The following is a 23,094-nucleotide window of genomic DNA, read 5'->3' on the forward strand; positions in this document are numbered from 1 at the left end:
GGTACACCAGAAAGCATGACCTGTGCTTGGACTTGGTTCTGATGGGGTGGCTAAAAGGAGGCAGAGTCAGGGTGTGCACAGACCTGCCCCCCTTTCCTCTTCCCCCTTTCCCGGGGAGGCTAGGTGGGGGTTGGGTTGCTCATCTTCCTGGTTGTGTCCACTTTTGAGCATCACTGTGGTGTCCAAGTGTCTCCAGGGAGCCACGCTGGGCAGGGGTCAAGTGGCCGTATGCCGGGACATCTGAAGGTTTCACACAGGGGACGGAGGGGCAGTGACAGGGACCCCAAAAGCACTCACTGAGGTGGAGAATGAAGCAATCGTGTGGCTTTAGAACCCTAGTTGTAAACGTTATTTTTCTGAGACAGGGTCTCACGGTGGAGCCCAGGCTGGCCTGGAACACACAGTGATGCCCCTGCCTCAGCCTCCCTGGTGCTGTAAACACTATTTAAATAAAAGCATTAGTGATTCATTAGCTTCCTATAGACATTTATTTTCTTGAACCTGAAATCAAACATTTCCATGCCTAAGGTAGGCTTTTCTATGGCAAAGTAACTGTGTTACGGTAAGAATGTAAAGTTAGCGGAATTCAGCTACATAGCTCATGGTGACAGACACAAAATCACAGGAAAGGGGGAGAAAGGATCTTTATCTTAAAGTGTGACTATTAGGATTATTTTACTGTTCAGTGATGATTGCAGATGTTCGAAAGCGACACACAGTACCGCGGACGTGAGAGACAAGGGAGGCGAGGTTGTGTGTGCGGACGTAGGCGCTGCCCCTGTTCGGTGCAAGCTAAGGACGCACAGAGATGCAAGACACACGAGGACCGCGTGCTCACTGCACATGGATTCTCCGGGCTGCGGGAGTCTTTGAAAACAGAACAGGAAGAAAAGTCACAGAAACTCAAGTCTCTGCCCTCAACTCTGTGTCTCGTGTGGCAAAATTCCTAATCATTTTGGGGAACTCATGGCCCTGGGCTTGCCAGGCAGGCACCGTGCTGCTGAGCTGCATCCCTGGCTCAAAATTCCTAGTCTTGCAGTGAACTGCAGCCAGTGAGTGAACTGTATCTTCTTCCAAGTTCCACCCAGTCAGGAGCCAGGCACATTTGCTATGACGGTTCTTCAATTCTGAGACCGTTCTACACTCTCTCCTACTGCCTTTACCTAGGGATTCATTTCTTTTTGTTTTCGGTCCTGGGAATTGAACCTAGGACCTTCCACAAGCGAAGCACATGGTCTACCACTGAATCATTACCCCCTCCCCCCAACAGTAAAGAGCAGGGATTAAACTCAGGACCTCGCGCTTGCCAAGCAAGCATTTGTGCTGCTGAGCTAAACCCCGGGCCCTATAAGGATTAATTTCAATAGAGCTAAGAGAATTCATAGGAGAAAGGCCTAGGCTAGTATAATTTTTACTGAAGTGTGAATGACTATGGTTCCCTAAGATACAGTGATATTTCACTGTAGTTGAAAAACGGAGCCAACACAAGACCCCAGGCGACACACTGCTGTTTCACGGCTCCTGCTTCATCTCACACGTGACTTCTCCCTCACCCGAGATGCTTTAGCAGGAGGCTGAGGCCTTCTCATGATTGGGTTACTGACCCTGATTTTGAGAGCCCGACCCCCTGCTCCCCTGTTCGTTCCTTCCCAGAGCCCAGCTTTCCAGGGTAAGGATGGCGAATGCAGACAACGTGCAGAGACGCCAGCGCCAGCGGGGGGTGGGCGGTGGGGTGTTAACCTTGCCGCCCTCTTCCTGGTCACTTTCCCTTTCTCCTGGTAGGCAAAGGAGCCAGCCTGTCTGGGAGTGACTTTAGGGCCCCAGTTCGTGTGTTTCTTACCGGATCGATGGACTGTGGCACTGCGACAGGGCCTGGTGCATGCAGGTCATGGGCTCTGCCCCTGGGCCACATATTGGCGTGGCTCTGCTTTGTAATGTTATTTTAATTAAAAATGTCTATTAGTATGTTTGCAGTACATAATGCTTACTTTCATCTTTGGGTGACATATATATATCTTTGAGTTTTGTTGTTAATTTTTGTCTTTGAGACAGGGTCTCACTATGTAATCAGGCTGGCCTTGAACTCATTTTGTAGCCCAAGCTGGCCTTGAACTCTCAGGAATACTCCTGCCTCAGCCTCCCAAGTGCTGAGATTATAGGTCTGCACCACCACGCTTGGCTTCTGCCCCTTATGTCTGGGGCTCCCCTGCAGAAAGGTAGGCCCTACAGCACTGCAGTCCGGGGCTTGGAGCTCAGCTTCTCCCCCCACCCCCCGCAACTATCCGCCCTCCCCGGGGCACAGAAGCCCTTGTTCCTCGGGGCAGGCAGCAAGTTAACCAGACGGCTGGAGGCAGACGCAGGCCTGCTTTGATCGTTCATCCTTGGAGCTCACGGAGGGCAGACACCCGGCGCCCGAGCTGGAACCAAAGCAGCCACCGCCCGGGCGACCACGAGGGTCCTAGGAGCACTGGGCGGAGGAGGGCAGAGCCCGAGGTCAGGCAGAGCCAGGGAAAAATCAGGCAGCTGCAGCGGGACGAGGAAGTGCTTTTTTCTGCAAAAATCCAGCTGTGCAGACTCGGAGAGGCGATTTTGGTGGCAATCCTGAAAGCTTTCAAAGAAAGGCTTTGTGAACCATGCTTTTCCCCTGGAGGAGCTCTTCCTTTCATGAAGGGGTTCACCTTTGCACTGGGTGCAGCCCGGGTCGGATCAAAGTCGCTGTGATTCCTTGGCGAGACTGCATCGCCCCCTGGTGTCTGTAAACTGTCATGACGCTATGATCCCGGAGAGGCCCTGAAGCCGTGCAGCCCACAGGCTGGCCTCGGACTGACCGCGATCCCCCTACGCTGCGTGTCGGCTTCTCCATCTCCCTCACACACCGCGCGCCTCTCGTGCTCCCAGCCTCTGCCGGGCCCAGGGACCCCTCCCCAACTAACCGCATGACCCAGATCTTCTCACTTCCCGGGCTCCACTCGGTGCGCGGGACAGAGAAGCCCTGGCAGCCCTCACTGCGCAGTGAGTCTGCCCGCCACACTCGTCAGCCCCGGCACAGCTGTGCGAGGGCTCTGGGACACGGAGCTGGGCTTTCTCTTCACTGCTGCCGCCTTTGGTGCCCCGTATTCTCCAAGAACGGGGAGCCCACCAGTCAGTCACTGGGAACTGCAGCTCTTTCGAGGCAGTCAGTGGAAATCACCAGTTGACAGCAGACACAGGAGTGCGAGCACTGGTCCGCAGCTGCCGTACAAAGCAGTGTGAACGCCTACGCGGCTGTTACGAATGAGAGGAAGCCGACTGCGGCTAGGAACACTGCTGTTGCCACGGAACCACCTTGGCAATGGCCTTCCTTTTCCATTAGCACCGCCTCCAGCCCCTCCGGACCCATCATCACCTGTTTCTCCCTTCAGCATCTCCTCCTCCTCACCATCTCCACGGCCGCCATCACTCGACCTCCACCACTTCCACAGCCTCCAGCATCTTTCTGTACCATCACTACCTCCATCACGCCGCCATCTCTTCCTCTACCATCTCCAAAATCCCCATCACCTGCATGACCCCTAGCATTTCCTCTAGTACCATGGCTACCTCCACCACCTCCACATCTACACCCACCACCCTGCTGTTACTGTGCCCACCATCAGTAGGTCTACTCCAGCCATCACGTCACCCATTACAATGTCCTGAGTAGCACCAAGTACGAGGTGATAGGTTAGTTATCTTGGGTGTGTTATCTCATTGCATCTCCATAATTTGGTTAAATACGAGAAATCAGAAGTTCAGAGAGTTTTGGTAGCATCTTTATGGTTACTGAGCTCAAGGTGGAGCAGATAGTAACTTGGGGGTCTCCATCCACAATCTTCCTCTGTCATTCCTTGGGGACAAAGGGCATTCGTTTTGCTTTCCTTCCTCTTATTTTGGTGCTTCTCATGTGGCACAAATCCAATAAGTAGTGACATTCAATACTGGGTACTAAAGGAGGTGGCCTTCTGAATACCCAGCCCAATGGAGTGTTTAATTAAAGACATTCTGCACTGTGAACAATGGGCTTTATAACGTCTTTATATAGTCTTTATAAAGCTTCCACAAACACTACTCTGGCTTTGATCTCTTTTACTCTTCTTCCAACCAAGACATTTTATTTTGGGGTGAAGGCAACGAAGTGAAAGAAAGTTGAGTGTATTTTGGAAGACGTCTGTGCCCATGTTTAAAAATGTAATTATAAAGAAGATCAAAGATGTCAGAAATACAGTACTAGAAAAACCAAGTCCTGTACATCGTCTAGCCTCAGGTAAACTGACCAGATTATGCAAAGGGAACCTCAAATCTAAACAAAACTCTAAACAAGCAAGCAAGCAAACAAAATCGCTTAGGGCCAGGGATATGGCTCAGCAGCACAGCATCTGCACGCAGCAGCACAGCATCTGCACGGTAAGAGTAAGGTTGTGAGTTCAACTCCTGGTACACCCCACCCCGCAAAAAAATCTAAAAAAACCAACCAACCAACCAAATAAACAAAAAACCTGCTGTGGGATTTTCCCTGACTGCCCAGGCTGCAAGCTGTGCCTGGACACAATTTTCTCCCGGACAGAATTTCCTCCTGGCAGTGATGTGGAGGCCTGGTCTCAGGACGACAGGCAGACTCCAGATGACTTGGTCTTCAAGCCGGCTGCTGCCGGGACAGTGGCCTTCATTGCAGTCTGCTCTGCTCCTTACTCAGGTCCACAGCATCGTCTCCGCTGCGCAGCGGCCTGGCCCTCTTTTATCCTCTGCGTGTCACTGGCTCGTGCGGCCTGTGCCCTTAGCAACGACCGAGTTCCGTCTCATGGTTCCAGGAGCTGCAGCCGGGCCTCCCGCGAGCCCTTTGGACCGGGGACTCTCTTGGCCCCTGTTCCCCTCTGCTCTGATGGTATCATTGCCCTGGAGCCCCTGCCGGCTGCAGGCCCCTTCCTTCTCCCTCCCTGAGCGGTTAGATCAGTGTCCTCAGCAGCACAGGCTTGGCCGGCCTCCCTCTCTGGTCCGGATCACCGAGCCCCCGCCGGGGCGCAGTCCCTTCTTCCCGCATCCACGCGCTTCCGGTTGCCCGCCACCCGCGGGCCTTGGTGCTCTGAGCCTCCCCCACTGCGAAGCTTGAGTCCCTCAGGCCAGGTCCCAGGAACGGAGAATGCTCCTGGGGCTGCGCCCTGGGCTGGGCCGCGCCGGCCTCCCAGGTAGCCTCCGTTTCCCCTCATCCCTGCCGCGTTCCTCAGGGCTGCAGGCACTGGGAAGGCCGTTCTGACTGAAAATCCACCAGGCGCTTCCTGGAAATTCTGGCCAGAGTTCCTAGGCCGGTGCCGGTTCCGTGAGCTGGCGCAGTGGTTTATGCCTGATGTCCCCCAAGAGCTTCCTGAGCTCTTAGGCTGGGCTCCGGGAAAGTGCCGCGGTTAGGGGGGCTTCCGCGTGACCAGCCATTGGGAGGCGTGGCCTGGCCGGAAGAGGCGGTCCTGGGCGTGGCCTTGCCGGAAGAGGCGGTCCTGGGCGGGGCCTGACCGGAAGAGGCGGTCCTTGGGGTGGGGCCTGGCCAGAAGAGGTGGTCCCTGAGGGGGGCATGACCGGAAGAGATGGTCTCTGGAGGAGTTGGTACCTGACTAGAACAGATGATCCTTGCGCAGAAAAGTCAGTCCCTAGGATCGTGGCCCAGAAGGGTTTTTATCAGGCCCTGGCTCCTCCCTTCACTCGCTCTGCTTCCTGTTCTCCATGAGCTGACCAGCTTTTCCTCCCCCAGACTCCTCTGCCCTGTTGTTGCTTCTCTGGAGCCAGCTGACCGTGCACTGAAATGTGAGCCAAAATAAGCCTCTCCTTTAAGCTGTGGGTGTTGAGTAATGTTTCTCAGCAATGCGAGAGTGACTAAGACACCGTGGAGATCCCTGGGTCTACAGCTATCCACTTTTTACATCCAATGCTTCCGAGAAACTCCGCAGTTTGCTCTTGAACAGACTCTGTGTTCTCCCACTCCCAAGTCATTTGTCTGATTATTCCTTCTGCAACATATTACATCCCTGTATTGCAGTTCTGCATATCATATTAAAGGCCTATACCTTAGATTTCTTTTTTCAGTCTAGGGCCTTCACACACTAAGCAAGTGCTCTTAGTTACTTTCTCGTTGCCGAGACAAAACGCCTGACACCCACGAGTTACAGGAGGAAAGGTTTATTTCAGCTCATAGTTTATAGAGGTTTCAGTTCATAGTTGACTGGCTCTCAGGTGGCTCATGGCAGTGGGGCATTGCAGAAGAGAAATAACTCATAGCAAAGCAGGCAGGAAGCAGGAAGCTGCAGCGGCAGCCACATCCTTTTCCCTTTTATCCCATTTAGGTTCCAGATGTTTTGGATGGTGTCACCCACATGCTTTACCTTAAAAACCAGCCTGGGGTGTCCCATTATACCTGCCCCTATCTCAGCATCACTCCCTTAATCCACATTCACACAACCTGATCAGCCACCTTGAAACTCCCCACCTACTACGAAGCATGAGGCTTTGGGGGGACATCTAGACACAAGCCATGACGTACCCTATCCTTGCGCTACATCTCCAGCCCCTAAAAGCCCATAATTTCTTTAATTTCTTCGGCCCAAGTCACATGTCCTGCAGTGAGTCTTCTTTCATTTTCTCCTTGTTGCCTGTAAGTTTTCTTAGTCTATAGGACTTACTTCTCTGTAAAACAAAGTGCATTCTGCCTGTTATGACAGTCATGTGTGTAGGACCTTCCTAATAAATTCAATTTCCTGAAGACATTTTCCTTTATTCTGGTTTTGGAGACAGAGTCTCTCTATGTAGTTCAGACTGGTCTTGAACTCTATGTAACCCAGCCTGGCCTCCAACTGGCAGTGATTTTCCAGCCTCAGCCTCCTAAGTGCTGGGACTACAGGCATGCACCACAGTGGTTCCCTAAATACATTTTTGACTTACAGTGTTTCCAGCTTACAGTGAGTTTATGAGAACACAGCCCTATTGTAAGTTGAGAAGTGTCTGTACTTAGGAGCATTACTTGACCAAAAAGTATAATCTAAAGCTTGGAGGAACAGCCATGCTGAGTTCTAGTCTTCTTGCATGCTTTACCTTAAAAACCATAGCTGAGGGTTGGATGTCAGATGAGTCAAGTACGAGAAGGTCAAATAAGTGGGAAGCATAAAGGGATCAACTTTGTTTCCTTTCTCCTTATAATAAACACCCTAAGCCAAAAAGTCAGCACTGTATAAGCAAGAACTATTCTGCTAGAGTCATACAAAAATAAACAGCTTTATTGAAACTCAGACTGGGTTTTATGGAGAAAAAGATTTAGAAAGCTTTCAAACCTTTCAAAGGAGAACACTCTTTTCCCTTGTCTTTGGGAGGGTAAAGGATGCATTTCAGTTTACAGACCCAGCTAGCACCCGAGGGTGACAGACTGTTTACATGAGCTGGGAATCAACATGGTTCAACTTCCCCGAAGGCGAACGTAGAGCTGTAGTGAGGCCAGAGAGAGGCTGGACATCGTGGAGAGAAAAGAAGGCATTCAGCACATCATTTTGGATCAGGCAAACCTCTCAGGAGGATTCCAGCACTGTAAAAGGCAAACACTGAACCACTGGGTTGAGAAATGATGGCAAGAGAAAGTGGATGAAAGCTGGGGGCTGGGGACCCTGGCCTGTCATTCCAGTCCTCCGGAGGGCTGAGGCAGGAGGATCACAGCTCAGTGTGAAGGCCCTGGGCTTACTCTCTGGTAGCACAATAACAGATAAAATGAAATTAGCATTTGGGAGGGAGTGTGGCATTGTGATTCCTTCTAAGATGTATGTTTTTTTTTTTTTTGGTAACTTATTTTTCAAAAGCTATAATTTATCATCACTAAAGCAGAGCACCCTGTATCATCTCCCGTGAGTGGCATGACACAGGGTGGAATAAAGTCATGCGTGTAAAACATGCAGGACTGATGGTGATAAGGAAAGAGATCCATTGGTGTCTCTGTGACTCCAGAATACAAATGGGTGGGAGGAGCTAAAGATGGCAGATTGGTAAGCAGAAGAATACAGAGCCTCCCTGAGACAACTCAGATGCTGGAATAAAACATCCTGGAGCGGTTCAGACAGAGGGAGATGGATCCTCTTGACCCAGGAAGAAACTAAAGGGAAAAGAGCTGGTCAAACATGCACTTCCAGGGCTACCCTTAGAGCAGCTATGATTAGTGGCCATGGTGCTCTTGCTGGAGTCACCTGAACTCCCACCACTCCAACCCATTGGAGCCGAGGTCACGCTGAAGTCGGAGGTTGGCAAGTGCAATGGAGAACAGAGCTGACAAGGAACCTGCATTGACCCACAGTGAGTGCTGGGAATAAGACCCTCCCACCGGAAAGTGGCAGCCAACTGGACGACATGTTGGAATTGGGCAGGACAGGCAGGAACAAGGAACAGCAATGACTTCAGTCAGTTCTTCCCTTCTCAGACCAAATTGGTGGGATCTGCTTGGCCTGGGTCATGCCTCTGGCTGGGATCCAATAAACTGTCCCAAACCAACTCCTTACACATGGTGCACATTAACACAGCGAAGACCCCTGCAAGTTGACTGACCTGGAGGGGAGAAGCCAGCATATGCCGCCCTTGTTTGAACCTCAATGACCAATAGCAAACTGGAGAGGGCAAAATCCCTAGCCAGCATGCTTCAGAAGAGCCATTACCAACAAGGAAAGGGGCTGGGACCTCCTCTATACACTTGTATGGAAGAAACCAAAAACATTACAAGAGAAAGAAATAAGAAAAAGTCCCCAGCCCCCATCCCTGATAACATTGATCCAGGAGAGGTAAATACAAAAGAGATTGAGGGCAGCAAGCATGCAATATCAGACATGGCATCAGTGGGCATAAAGAGATGTCTTCAGGACCTCATAGATGAGCTCAAAGTGAAATATTTAATCAAGTAAAGCAAGATATAAGTAGATTAATAAAAGAAATGCTAAGCACTGCTCAAGAAGATACAGGTGGAAGAATGGAGGCACACAAAAAAAGGAGAGAAATGTTCGATGACAAACATAAAGAAAACCTAGAATATATGAAGCAGATTTAAAAAGATTACCAGGAAATAAAAAACTTCATTGAAATCTGGTAAAACTGCTTGAAAGAAACCAAGGATAGACTATCAAAACTTGAAGACAGATTTGCAATGTGTGATCATGAAAGGAAAAAATCTCTTAAAAATAACAAGGAAACAGACAATACAAGGGCTAGAAGATGACAAGAGAGAGGATCTATAACTTAAGAATAAAAAATGTGAGTGAAGAAGCAAGGGTAAACACAAAGGAAATACAAAAGCTATTCACAGAAATAATAAAGGAAAACTTCCCAAGCATAGGAAAAGGAAATGATATTCAGATGTATGAGGCATATAGAACTCCAGCCACCTCCATCCAAAACACAGCTACACCCAGACATATAATAATCAAAATCCCAGAAATTCAATATATGAACAGAATGCTAAAAGCCATCAGAGAAAAGAAACAGATCACCTATAAAGGAAAACCCACCAAAATCACGGCAGACTTCTCAATACAGACCATCAAATCAAGAAGAGCTTGGAGCGAAGTATTCCCAGCCCTGAAAGAAAATAACCTCTAGCCCAGATTGATGTACCTGAAAAACTGTCTCTAGAAATTAATGGAGAAACAAGATGTTTCCAAGACAAAGAGGAACTGGGAGAATTCACAACTGCCAATCTAACCCTGCAGACAATACTGAAGGACATTCGAGAGAGAGAGAGAGAGAGAGAGAGAGAGAGAGAGAGAGAGAGAGAGAAAATACGAGGATATCAGGAACAGTGGCAGAGAGGCCTCAATGAATAGAGCAGACAGGAGAAAAGTAGACAACCAATGGCAGGAAAATAGCATAGCAGAGATAAGGCAGAGAAGGTTAGCTAAATCTCTAATATAGATGGCCTTGATACACTAAGAAAAAAAAGAAACACAGGCAGAGTAGATCAGGAGGTAGCGTCAACTGAGATGCTCTGTGTAGGAAGTATAATTAACCTAAAAAAGGGTTTATGGACCGAAAGTCAAATATGAGAAAACAATGCTGTTTGTGACAGGGAACTAGAGAGAAATAGGGGCAACTTGACCAGCACCTGCAGACAGGTTGGAAAGGCAGGCTTTTGTAGGTAAAAGGATACAACTTGAGATCAAGTCCAGGAGTGAGAAGGTTCTGAACCACTTAGGTAAATAACAGGTTGCCCTGCACCCCAAATCTAAAAACTGAGGGAGTTGGTATACTCTGGGACCTGTGCAGAAGAAGGCAGAGGATACTGTTAATAGTGTATCAGGATTTAAAACCCACATTACTCACACTGCTCTGTTTAGATAGATTATATTCTGTTCCAGTTTGTCTACTTGTAGATTTGAGGGCACAGACAGCTATCCCCAAAATAACAGGATATAGTATCGTAATCATCCTTACTTTCTTATTAACTTAATCTGAAGCCCTGTATGATTTATACTGTTTTACCATGATTGATCTTAGTTGAATCTGGTTTGTTGCTGTTTGGTATTGACAGATTTTGTTCAAATCTGTTATGATTGATAGTATCAAGTCTGAGACTATAAGCAATTACACTGAAGATGACAAGATTCACTATGATACCCATTCTGGTTTGATTATTACCTGCTTTTGAAGTTTTACACTATGTCCAATGTTTTGTTTTTATTAATACTGTTGTGTACTGCTATATTCAATTATACTATGCCTGATGATATAGACAATTCTATTGAAGATAACAAAAGACAACACATTGTAGATGTGTTGTAACCATTGTAGTAACCATTGTAGATCATCTTGTACTGTGGTTTTATATGACTTTTTCACTTCATGTTTTTATAGGAATATGTTTTATTTTGTCTTGCTTGTTTTGTTTCTCACTCTAATACAGAAAGGATAGAAATATATGTAGAAACTCATGCATGCGTAGAACCTATAAACAGTTTATGAGAACTGATCATATAATGCATGATGAAATGAACAACTACTTTGAAGAAAAAGACATACTACTACACACTACTCAGACCTAGTGCTGATTCCGTAGCATCATGATGTGAAATTCAGCAATTCTATCGTTCTTTGTTCGGAGTGATTTTAGCCTGTTTTGCTTTGTTTACTTTTAACATACATGAAGGTATGGACAGCTGTTTTGAAGAGAATGAGGGACACAATGATCAGCCTGTTGTCTGATCTTGAAGACCTAAACGCCTTCCTCATCTTGTTCAGATCAGTTCCATACTATGTTGTTTCATGTGTGAATTCTCCTCTATGTGAAGATATAGTCAACTATTCGGAAGAAAATAGACAGTATGATAGATATTGAAGATCTCTGATTGTCTTGCTTTGAAATTTATGTCTCTTACATTGCTTTCTTATGTTCTGTTCTGTTGTGTTCAACTGTACCCTCTTTAAACAAACAAACAAACAAACAAACAAACAAAAAGAAACGGGTGGTGCTTGGTCCAGCTGTTCTATCACTGGCCTGAAAACATACTCTAAAAGGGAAGCAACCTATTAAAATTCCGTGTGGCTGGAATATAGTCAAGCCAGGTCTGTTCGTGGAAGCCACAGTGACCCTTTGTTTGTGTGTGAGGTGCAGTTCCCCTGCGACCCCAACTCAAGCTGGGGGAGACCTAGGCGGAGGATGAATGGCAGGGTGGAGACTCCCTGTACGGCAGTGGGGAGCATTTGCTTTACACCACGCAAAACCTGGTCTTTCTTAGCAGGAGAAAAGGTGCTGACTTCTGATAAGAGGCAAAGCAAAAGCAAAACCAAAGAACACGTCACTTAGACAGGGTCTATAGGCACACGGTTACCTCTGGCTGTCAGCCTTGCAGTCCTGATCTGGCTGTGTCTAGATGTCTCCCCAAGCCTCATGTGGTCAGAGGGGTTTTTTGGTCCAGAGGTGGCTGAATCTGGAGTTTGTGATTGATTCCTGGTCTAACGCTGGGATTAAGACTGCTGGGATTAAGGGTGGGTGATTGCTGATCAGTCCACTCATTGGATTGGCACTGCCTTAATCTTGGTAGGCTGGACCCAATATAAGGGACAGAAAGAGGCTTGTCCTCTTTCTCTTGCTTGCTTTTGCTGTCTTCTTCCTCCATGGACTGTTGCCCCTGTGCCAGGAACCACTTCGCCTTGGAGTCAGCTGATTATGAACTGAAACCTCCACTAACTGTGAGCTAAGTAAACCTTTCCCTGTCTAACTTTGAGCGTGAGGTGCTTTGTCTCAGTAATGAGAGAAAAGTAAGTAAGTCACCTGTCTTAAGGAGAAAGACCAACAGAGTTGGCCAATTTATTTGATCAAGTAAGGCAAGGGTTTGAATACAGAGCGAAGCTTCTAAGGAGCAGCGCAGTGAGAGAGCCCCCCCTGCAGAGCAGTCTTGTTTCAGGATTTTCTCTTGGAAGCTACGGCACGATGTTTGGCATTGTTTATAAAGCACGGATTCCCTCTAAACACATGAAGCAATAAGAATGCGTCTCTTCCCCTAGAGAAGATGCCGGACACCCAGAGCGCCCCCTACCGCTGCCCTAGGGCCCTGCCGACCTGAAGCAATGTCACCACCAGGCTCAGCCAGTGGATGGGGGTGCGGGGCAAGAGCTTCTCTTGGGAAGGTGATCATCATGGCCAAACAGGATCTTTCCCAAATCACCAGGAGCCAAGCCATCAAGGAGGAGGCCTGTGATACCCTGGCTGTCTAGAAAATGGCAGCAAAGCTCACTGCTTGGTATCCCAGCGGCGCTGTCCCAGCACTGCTGCTTCTGACTGTGAGCAGCCCTGATACATTGCGGGCAAATGCAGCCCCTTATGCTCATGCCATGGCTAGCAGGGGAGGCTTTTGTGCAAAGTTTCCCCTCTGCATGCACAAGCCTTCAGCACTGAACCAGAGATGAACTGCTCACGAAGAGAAGAGACCCAGCTCCCATCAAAGAAATTGGAGGTCAATTTCAAGGTGACCTCAAGGTTTTGTTTTGTGTTTTTCAGACAGGGTCTCACTGTGTAGTCCAGACTGATCTGGAACTCACTACGGGGCCCAGGTTGGTGATCCTCTTGCCTCAGCCTCCTGAGTACTGGGATCACAGGCATGGGCCACCACACTTGGGCTCTAAATTTACTTTTAAATTGTACAGAGTAGGGTACACCTTCTACCCCACGTGTGTGGAGACGAGATCTTCCCTTATAGTGTGTGTCAGAGGAACTATGCTGGCAGAATAAGGGCCCCAAAGGTGTCCAAGTCCTAGCCCCTGGAGCCTGTCACTACCATCTTGTGTGGCCAAAGGGACTTGAGAGGTAATTCTGAGATGAGAGATGGTCCTGCTTTCCTGTGCTGAGCCCAAGGTCATCCCAGGGGTCCTTGGAAATGACAGGCCACAGCAGCAAGGGAACCAGCAGTGTCTCCTCTCGCAGGCCTGGGGACCCCTTTCACGTCGAAGCACACTGCCTGAGTAGCAGGGTTTTCTCTGAATCAGTCTCACACAGGGGACAGAGGTTTAAAGGGACGAAGGTCACGGCAGTGTGAAGATTGGGGGTGACACCCTGGGAAGTCGCCTTGCTGCGGCCCGGCTCCTCTCTGACTATGGTGTGGGTCAAAGTCAGTGCCCATGGGAGCGGAGCTGGCAGGCGCTGGCTCCCAGTGTGAAACGACCAAGAACGAGGAAGGCTGCTCCAGAGGTGAGGCAGGAGCACAGGCTGTTTGAGGCCAGTCTGGGCCTTGTAGTTAGACTCCATCTCAAAGAGGGGAGGAGGAAAAAAAAGAACATCGAATTGGAAAATTGCCTGTTGACACAGTCTGAGTGTTGGCCATGTAGCTAGATACTTTAAAAAAGGACTGGGTGAAGCATATGTGATACTTTTACAGGCAACCTGAGAACTTAACACCAAAAATATAAGCAAAATCTATGTTTCTTGATTCATATGGAAGAGTCTGTGTGACCTAAAAGCAGAGAAAGATGTGTGATGCAAGGGAGAAGTCTACTTGTAAAAGGAAGGAGACAGAGGGGACCCGGGGATGGGATGGATGTGCCAGGAAAGCTGGGTGATCTCCAGGGAAACGTCAACGCGACACTGAAAGTCTTGGAGGAAGGAGAGAGGGATGGAGGATGGACACGAGGTTGTCATATAAGGGTCCTGCAAGTCCTCAGAACAAGCTTCAGAATGTCCCTGTTGATAATATTTGCTTTTCTCCCATCAACTTAAGGTACTTTATTCTGTATATGAAAAAATTTGTCCTTGAAGATGACAATCAGGAGGCACGTGGCCACATTCACCCCACTCTACCTCCCGTGCCCCCCTTCCCTTTGCCTGGACCCTAACCCTGCGAGGGGGGGCCCAGGCCTCCTTCCGTGCTCCCGCCATCCCAAAGCCCTTTGCCACGGCTCTGGCTCTGCCGGTGCTAATCACAAACATCTTCACATCCAGGTGCTGGCATCTGGATCCGGGTTTAGTTCACTGCCACCCAGCGTGGCCGTAGCAGGCGCCTGCTTTCCCTGGTTTCTTTTCCCACTCTCTGATACGTCCGTCCCAGGTCCTCTCCCCTTGGAGCACAATGTTTTGGGAGGTGACAGCACTGAACAAATGTCTGCTGAACTGGAACAGAATCTTCGAAGAAGGTTCCTGGTGCTGTTTACTGCCGTGCTGTTGGCAAAGCAAGGTCTATGGCACTGGGAGAATTTCACCTCCTTGATCTCCCTGCTCAAGATAAATCTAAATCACTCCCAGACCTCAGACCGTAACCGACATCCTCAAACAGCAGGCCTTTTCAGCAGCCAGATCAGCCAGCCCAGAGCCCAGTCTCCTGCCAGCCCCTCCTCGAGGACCGTTGGCGGTTTCAGAAGTGTAACCCGAGACTTCCGCTGGCCGCACCAGGTCAGGTCGCCCTCCTTGGCTGGTGCTGAGAGTGTCTGAAAAATAATCTGTGTCCTTGTGTAGATGAGACAACAAGTATCGTGTGTCCTTTCTTAGGGCACTGATCTTTTTCCTCCTCTACACACTGTGATTAAGAAGGGAAACAATGAACCGTTTTCTCGAGAAGCTGACAGATGCTGAGAAGCCTGGTGATTCTTCAAGCATTTCCTTCCCAACTGGATGACCAGATCAGAGGGTTTAAAAATATGTGTTAGAGGGGAAAAATTAGATTTTTTTTTATACTGTGGTTAAAGCAGTTTGGAAAATTCTTGAAGAATTCAGGAGGTTTCTTTGTGCTGAGGTGTTTTAGCATCTTCAACATAGGGATGAGCACCTTGACTGTCTTAACACATAACTAGGGTAAGAGATTTTTAAAAATTTGTTTTTAACTTTTTTTCTAGAATACTCCATGAAATCTTGGAATACGGTTTGAGAAATGTTGAGAAGCCCTCCTTTGCCACTCCATTAAAAAAGTGGGTTTTTTGTGTGTATGGGGGTATGATTCGTAAGCATTGATGAGAATTCCCAAACTGTGGGCCACTGAGGTCCACACCAGGGTCCAGGGAACACTGTCGGGGAAGAGAGAGGTACCTGGTTTCCGTTTTGCTCTTGGATAAACATCTGCGGATTCCACGGTGACCTGGGGCCCTTGGTTGGTTCTGAAGCACCCCGGCCCTCTCCTTGCATGGCCTGAGCGGCTGGCTGGTCCAGCCAATTGGCCAGCACGCCGGAAGAGGCCCAGGGAGGTGTGGGCACGTTTAGAGGAGAGGGGCTGGGGAAGGAACGAAGAAGGAGTGACTGATCTTTGTGTCTCCCGTTTCTTCCTCTAGTATATCCTTAAGAGGCATTTCCTTACACTGCTCTTTTCAGTTCTCATGTTTGTGAGGTTTTGCCACCACACCTAGGCCCTACATCTTGCGTGGCTATTCACCTCGGCCAAGACACAGCGACTCTGGTGGATCAGGGGGCTGCCTCCCGATTCCACGAGGAAGAAGACAGCCCAGCACTGGTGCAGATCTGAGACATGGCTGTGGGTCTGGATTAGGGGGACACTCAAGAGCACCCAGCTGGGCTTCAGTCAGCTTGTGTAGGAAACTGGGTCTGCAGTGTGGCTGTGCTGAGAGGCAGGGCCTGGGAGGGCTGCAGAGGTCCGGAGCGCAGGGGCCCTCCCCTGGGTGAGGGCCACCAGCTCTGATAAGGATCCGTTAGCTGCAGCACCTTGTGAAGGGCGACTCTGCCCTGCCGTGTGATTCTTCTGCCGTGGTGCAGTGTGTCGAGAAGATCCTCACTAGGGGTGGCCCTTGATCGAGGACCTCCAGCCTCCAGAACTGGAGCCAAGCATCTGCTGTCCTTTAGAAATTACCAGTTTGTGGCACCGCATGGTAACAGTGGAAGATAGACTGAGACCCATTTACACAGAGACCGTTCCCACCTGGAATGTCTGAGCCAGGGGGATCCCTGCGGGTGCAGGGCCAGCCTGAACTACATAGCAAGACCCTGGTTCAAACGAAACAAAACAAACACCAAAAAAAAAAAAAAAAAAAAAACAGAAAACAACAAACAATGCTGACACAAGGAACTATATTGTTTTCAGGCCAGAATACACAGGCTAATCTGAAAAAGCATGAACCAGGTGAACCAGTTACATAGCTAGGTTAAATTAACATGCATAACTTTTTTTTAATCTTTAACTTTATTGGCCTGTATTTGCATTTATATTGTAGCAAGGTGAAGATGAATGCTGGCCTCAAAGAAAAAAGTCTTCTCTAATTCCACCACACGCCCACATTTTGAATCAGTTCACCTAATATTTTACACAAGGAAGGAGGAGGAGTGATTGAAAGAAGGTACTTAACGTGGTGTCAGTCCACATTAAAGTTTTCCTCCGTTCATCTCAATCTCTAAGAAGCTATTTCAGGGGAACTGCGAAGAAAAGTTTACTAATGACTTTGGCAGATGTCAGAGGATATAAAGAAAGCGCCTTTGGCAATGTGATTTAGATTAGAGATCAAAGGTTAAGTGCCTGTTAGAGAGGAGAGAAGTAATCATTTCCATTATGTGTACTTTTTCCAGTGTTTTTATTGTTAGTACAAAATGAAATGGATGTTGCGCTCCTACAAACCATTAATAGTTGTGTATATGCATCCAAAACGCATTGTAAGCTTCAATTATAAAGTTCTCGGGGTCTCTAGAGTTCACATGCAGTTCTGTGACTCACTTGAATTCAGAGCCCTAGCCTTGCCTTTATCCCACCACACGGCCCAGCGGGAAGCCAGTGGCTCCTTCCTGTTGCCGGATACCTTTCCCCCTTAGTCACGCTGGAGGGATTGGCCCAGGTGTGCCAAGCTGCTTGCACGAGTGTGTGTCTGCGGGTTACACAGGCTCAGGGCCAGCTGTGTCCGGCCCTTGGCACTTTCCTAAGCCCCCTCCTGTTCCGGTTCCCAAAAGCCTGCTGGGAGGGGGACCGACCTCCGTTTTTAGCTTTTCTCCTTGTTAGTAAGTGGCAAAGCGGAGTCCCTGGAACTCACAGACTTCTGGTGACTGAGGTGGGGCTGGGCCTTGCTGGACTTGGTGTTTCAAGGCCACTCGGTACTTTCCTTTGCCCACACATTCTCATCTGCATGTTGAAAGATGGGAACTATGGAATCAGGCTGTGCCCAGGCAGAAACTTGCCAGCAAACAGCTGTGAAGCCAGTCAGCTCAGTGGCTCAGCTTCCCACCAAAGATGATTAAACAGGAGAAGAGGGAACTCAGACTCCCCGGGGGAACTGGCTGGGGTAACCTGCTGTGTAATTGCACTCAGGGGCACAATTCCTCGGGATTTCACAGATGAAGTCAAAGTGCCCCAACACATTTAAGAGTCAGTTTGTTTACTGGAAGTTTGTTTATTGAAGAGGACCCAAGGGGATCCCTTTGGGGGAGGCAGTTGCCAGGGGTGTGTTCAGTCTTTGCATCTCAGGGGCATGAGTGGTGTCTGGCGAGGTGACTGCCGCATCAGCTTCTGAAACAGCTAGTGGTTTATTAGTTTATTTCGTGTTATTATTATTTTTTTTTTTTTGTACTGGGGATTGAGCCCAATGCCTTTGTACTGAGCAATATCCCACCCCTCTTACAATTTTTTTCTTGCATGCAGCCTCCCTGAGTGCTGGTGTTACGGTTTGCGTCTAGTTGTCCCCCAAAGCCTCATTTTGTCATGGGGCTTTTTCAGAAGTGGCTGGATATAGATAGTGTAGTGCTGGGATTAAGGGAGTGTGATTAGTGAATCAGTCCCTGATTGGTTTGGCACCGTTCTGGCTAGGGCTAAGGGTGTGAGTGCTTTACCTGCCCGAGGGCGGGCAGCCTGCATGTAATATAAGGGACAGAAGGAGGCTTGTCTTTCCTCCCTTGTTGCTTTGTTTGCTGCCTTGTAGGCACCATGAACTGTTCTCTGTCCAGCCACCCTGCCTTGTAGTCAGCCACTATGGACTGAAAGCCCTACAAACGGTGAGCTGAATGAATCTTTCTTCCTTTAACTTCTTGTGTTGGGTATTTTGTCTCAGCAACGAGAAAAGTAACTAATACACTGGGAATACAGACGTGTACCACCACATCTGGCTCATTCTGGTTTTCAGTGCAGCAACTGACTGACCTTATCGGAGCAGCAAGACTCACGTCCACGGGAAGAAGTGAATGGACGGTGCTCACCAGGGGCGACCGGAGTCCTCGGTTACTTGTTACTCCATCATGTGTGTGTGTCATTCTGGTTGATGGTGAAGTGGTGAATTGCTTCCTTGTGGTAGGGTCTCAGGTCATGTCCCTCGCCACAAATGGCTGGGACTCTGCTCTCTAATGAAAATCTAGGAGCATTCTTATGACTCCACCTAATGGAGGATGATGGAGTTGCAGAATTAAAGAAAAGAGCAGGCCCGGAAGAGGATTAAGTCGTGCTCATGGGAGAGCTCAGAGCCAGTTACCAAGGTGGGGAGCTGTGGAAAACTAGGGGTCTCAGGTGAGGAATCTGGAAAATATCCCAGGAGGCCTCAAGGGCCTGGAGCAGGGGAGAAGTGGGTGAGAGAAGCTCTGGGAGCTGAGCCCAGGAGAAAATTTGGACTCTAGGTGATGAAGAGGAGATGAGATGCTACCAGGAGTCATGTGGGTACAGTTGAGGCCCACAGCAAATAGGTTCTACTCTGCTAGAGTAAACTCAGGGAGGCCAGCCAGGTGCTGGCAGGTGGACATAGAAAGGGTAATGCAGTATGATCATTTTATGGTGCAGGCTTGTGTATACTTCCTGGGATGAACAAGGTTGGGGAAGTTTACCCTAGAGGTGAAAACCAAAGGGAATACATTGGCATTCCTGTGAGACCAAAAAAGAAGAGCTCCCACGAGAGACGACCATGGAGCCCTGGGGCAGAGCCTGGTGGTATGGATGTCTTCTGGGGAGGTGTCTGAGATCCTGGCTTCTCCCTGGATGCTTCCCTGCACTAGGAACTGATGAACCAGAGAGGCTGTGGGACCTATATACATCATCCTGCAAGCAACTGTTTGCGATTTGACTACCAATGATGTCGTGGCAAGTCTCACGCAGGAAAGGTACAAGTTAGGCTCCAGAGCAGCCAGCACTCACACCTGCAGGACGCAGCTGCAGGGCAGGGATGGGGCAGAATGAGGAGCAAGACAGGTCACCATCACAGCCCTGCCTCCAGGGCCAAGGGGAAGAGCAGGCAGGGAGGAAGGCAGCTGGCACTTGGCAATAAGAGACAGGGCAAGAACCCAAGTCCTGGACGGAGTACAAGGTGGGCAGCCTGGCCTTGGAAACAAGCAGGAAACTTTCTGGCTCACACAAAGGCAAGCCAGGGCCCCTGGATGCCCTCGATTATGAGGAGCCACAAGGAAGCAGAGCTTGGAAAGGTGGAAGTCCAGTGGTGCCGGATGACCATCGGGTGCAGGAGGACTGCAGGGAGGATGGGACCCAGCATTGGTGCAAAGGCAGCAGGCTGTGCTCAGATCACCTGGAGTCACTGGTCCTGGGAGGGAAGTTTGACGTCATCCTGATGTACGGAGACTTTGATTCATGTATTCTGGATTTCATCACAGTGATGGGGGGGCAGCTATGGGCCGCCTGGATGTAGGAAGGGTGGAGAAAGTACTGGAAGGGCAGGGAGGCAGGAGAATTACAGAGCTATGGAAAAGACAAGTCAGTGAGACTGGCAGAGAAGGAAGAAAGAGGACACGGAGGAGAGAAGTCACCAGACCTGCTTAGAGTGCGAGACAGTGCTGACGCTGCCCGGATGAAGGTGCTGATCAGGTCAGGTGTTCAGAGGGGACACGGGCGCTGCTGTCACCTGGCACCCCGTGGGGATGGAAGTATATTTGAAAGGTCACTTCATGAGGCCTTGTCCTCATTTTCCTTCCTTTTTATACATCACCGGCTTTAATAACAGCTTTCTCAGGAAGATAAAAAAAATTCACTACCATATAAACATTTTGACTGTACAAGTAGTACTTTGGTCTCAAAAACCATTAAACAAAAAAAGCAACAAAGCGCCTTGTCTTGAGAAATAAGGTCATTCACAAAAGAAACAATACAAGTTGCTAACACTCCTGGGCTCAACTTGACAGTACTGAAGAAATATAAATTAAACATAAAATAATGCTGGTTTTTTTTTTTTTTTTGCCTTTCAACAAAGACTCAACACTTCACAGTCCCGGCCAGCTGGTGGACCACACAGCCACACGGTGCTGGCGAGTGAGGAACTTAGTGCACCATGGGCCCAGGACTGCCACCTGGGAGCCCCTCGCGGCCTCAGGTCAGAGGCTGCTACCGCGTGGCTCGCAATTTCCCGGGCCACCGCCAGGGGGAGATGCTGCGCGCAGGCGTCAGCTGGGCTGCATCCCTGGGGACCTGCAATCACTACCTAAGCGACATTCAGTCCTCTTGAGCCCCCTCCAGGATGGGGCCCAGAGCCATGGCAAGCTCTATGTGGACAGTTTTATCGTTGGGGACATTAGGACGGCTTTGCACAATCGTAAACACTTGAGTAGATATTTTCACAAACACAAACACACGCAGCAGGCGAGGAGGAGGAGGAAGCGCTGCAGAGCTGCAAGGGCTGGGTCCTGCAGGCGGGGACCCCGAGGTCCCTAAGGTGGCTTTGCCCGCACACCAGGCTTCCGGGAGAAGGTAGGGAACAATTCTGTGTCCCAAGTTAAAGAAAAAGGACATTTTGTGATGGAAAGCGACATGGTCATTTTAGGAGTCCACTTGGGCTAAATTTTCTTTTAGACGTTCTTCAAACCATTTTGAATTATAATAGCTGGCAGAGTGGCCCGCGGAGGTAAAATAGCTTTCTGGTGGGGAACTATTTTTAAGCTGGGATTTATCAGTTCCTGAGCTGATGTTATGGAGACCAGCTGGCATGCACAGTTAGAAGCAGACTGAGGGCCAGGAATGTAGCTCAGTGGCTCAGTGCCTGTCTGGCAAGTGTGAGGTCCTGAGTTTGATTTCCGGGGCCAAAAACAAAACAAAAACAAAATAGAAGCAGAATAAACACTTTCAGGTTTTATTGGTACCAGTATTTAATGTCGTTGGATATCTTATCTTTGTGTCTTTTGTTTTTGGTTTTTTGAGACAGGGTCTCACTATGTAATTCAAGATAGCTTTGAACTCCTAATGATCCTCCTGCCTCAGCCTACTGAGTGCTAGGACTATAGGACTTGTGCAGGTGGGACTCAGAAGTGACGTCAGCCACTGGCACAGAGCTCTGGATGCAGAGCAAACTGAGGCACTGAGAGGACGATTTGATACAGGTGACAGAGCAAGGACTCCTGTCAGAGGATGTGTTCAATCACCAGGGCTGATGAAGCGAGGAACGCTGGGAGAGCACAGCACACTAAAGTAGTCACTAGTCTTTCTTTTGTGCCATCCACCAAGTCTGAACATATTGCCTGGAAAGTTCTAGAAAGAAACAGTTCTTAAGTTTTAAATAAATGACTACAGTAAGTTATCATAATTATTTTATTTATTAGTTACTGCTTGTGTCTTACTGTGCCTCATTTAGAAATGTTTTTTGTATGTTTGTATGTGTGAACCTGTCCCCTGTGGCTTGGTGGGAGCAGCTACTCTGCCTTCATAGAAAAGAGGTCCCCCAGGGAAGGCTGGGTAGAGGGGTCTATCATGAACACCTGCAGCTAAGTGAGTCGTTACCATTGAATTTGGGTGGGGATAGAGGGGCTTTTGATACGAATTTCAGAGAAGAGTCTACCCAGGGACAACTGAATGTCACTTGGGTATCAGAGATGAAGGTGTGGGTTACGTGGGAGTGAAAGAGGAGAAATGGGGTGTGAAGGGCCTGAGGAATTAACCGGTGTTCCTTATCCTTTTTTACCCAGCCGGACCTGCTTATCTCAATTTAGTTTATATCTGAAGCATTTTATGACTGCAGGTACCTCCCAGTAACTGTGTGTCAGCTGGAGAAAAGCAAGGGATGAAGACTAGTCTGAAGTGTCCACTTGTGGAAGGGGACATCTCACATGCTTTTGATGGAGGCAGAGGAAAATGGGCCTTGGTCACCTTGTCACCCCTTTCTTATCATGCTGACAATGTGATGTGCCTGTCTGCTGGCCTGCACGGGCTGCTGTATCTCTGGAACCAGGTAGGAATTCTGTCCCTGGGAGAAGGGCAAAACCTGGAGTCACAGTAAATAGAGGAATAAAGCCCTTCCAAGGAGCCCAGGCTGGGCCACTGTGGGACCCGGTCTTTGGGACTGAGAGTGCCAATGCAAGGCTGCTGTCCTTGACCAGGGCTGCACCCTCTTTTGAAATTCACAGTGACATTGCTTCTTCGCTGGGAAGATGGCAGAAACCTTACCTACCACCTTCTGTGTGTCCTACCTGAGAGTGAATGCAGGCAGGGTGTTGTCACACAGTGTCACTGCCCTCACAGCTGAGCAGGCACCTCGCTGGAGGTGGTCTTTATTCACTTTGCCTGAAAATTGCATGTGTGTGTGTGCACGCGCGTGAGTGTGTGTGAGACACCGGTAACCCCAGCACCCAGGATTCCGACTCCTGGCCAGGCCTCTGCCCGAGACAATGTGAACAAAACATTTCATTTTCACTCCACTTCTGGCACCCTCCCCCTCTCCAGCAAGGGTCCAGGGTGAGGGGCATCCTAGACCTAAATG

At 49.0% G+C, this 23,094-nt stretch overlaps 1 protein-coding gene across 14 annotated transcripts in view; it reads right to left on the minus strand.

The window, feature by feature from the left end:
- Dlgap1 (DLG associated protein 1) overlaps window positions 1–23,094 on the minus strand; it is a 758,966-nt gene that overhangs the window by 101,740 nt on the left and 634,132 nt on the right. The window lies entirely within an intron of this gene.

This window comes from Cavia porcellus, unplaced genomic scaffold (assembly GCF_034190915.1).
Source record: "Cavia porcellus strain 051 isolate PalLab524CR breed Dunkin Hartley unplaced genomic scaffold, mCavPor4.1 scaffold_20, whole genome shotgun sequence".
Classification (NCBI taxonomy): Eukaryota; Metazoa; Chordata; class Mammalia; order Rodentia; family Caviidae; genus Cavia; species Cavia porcellus.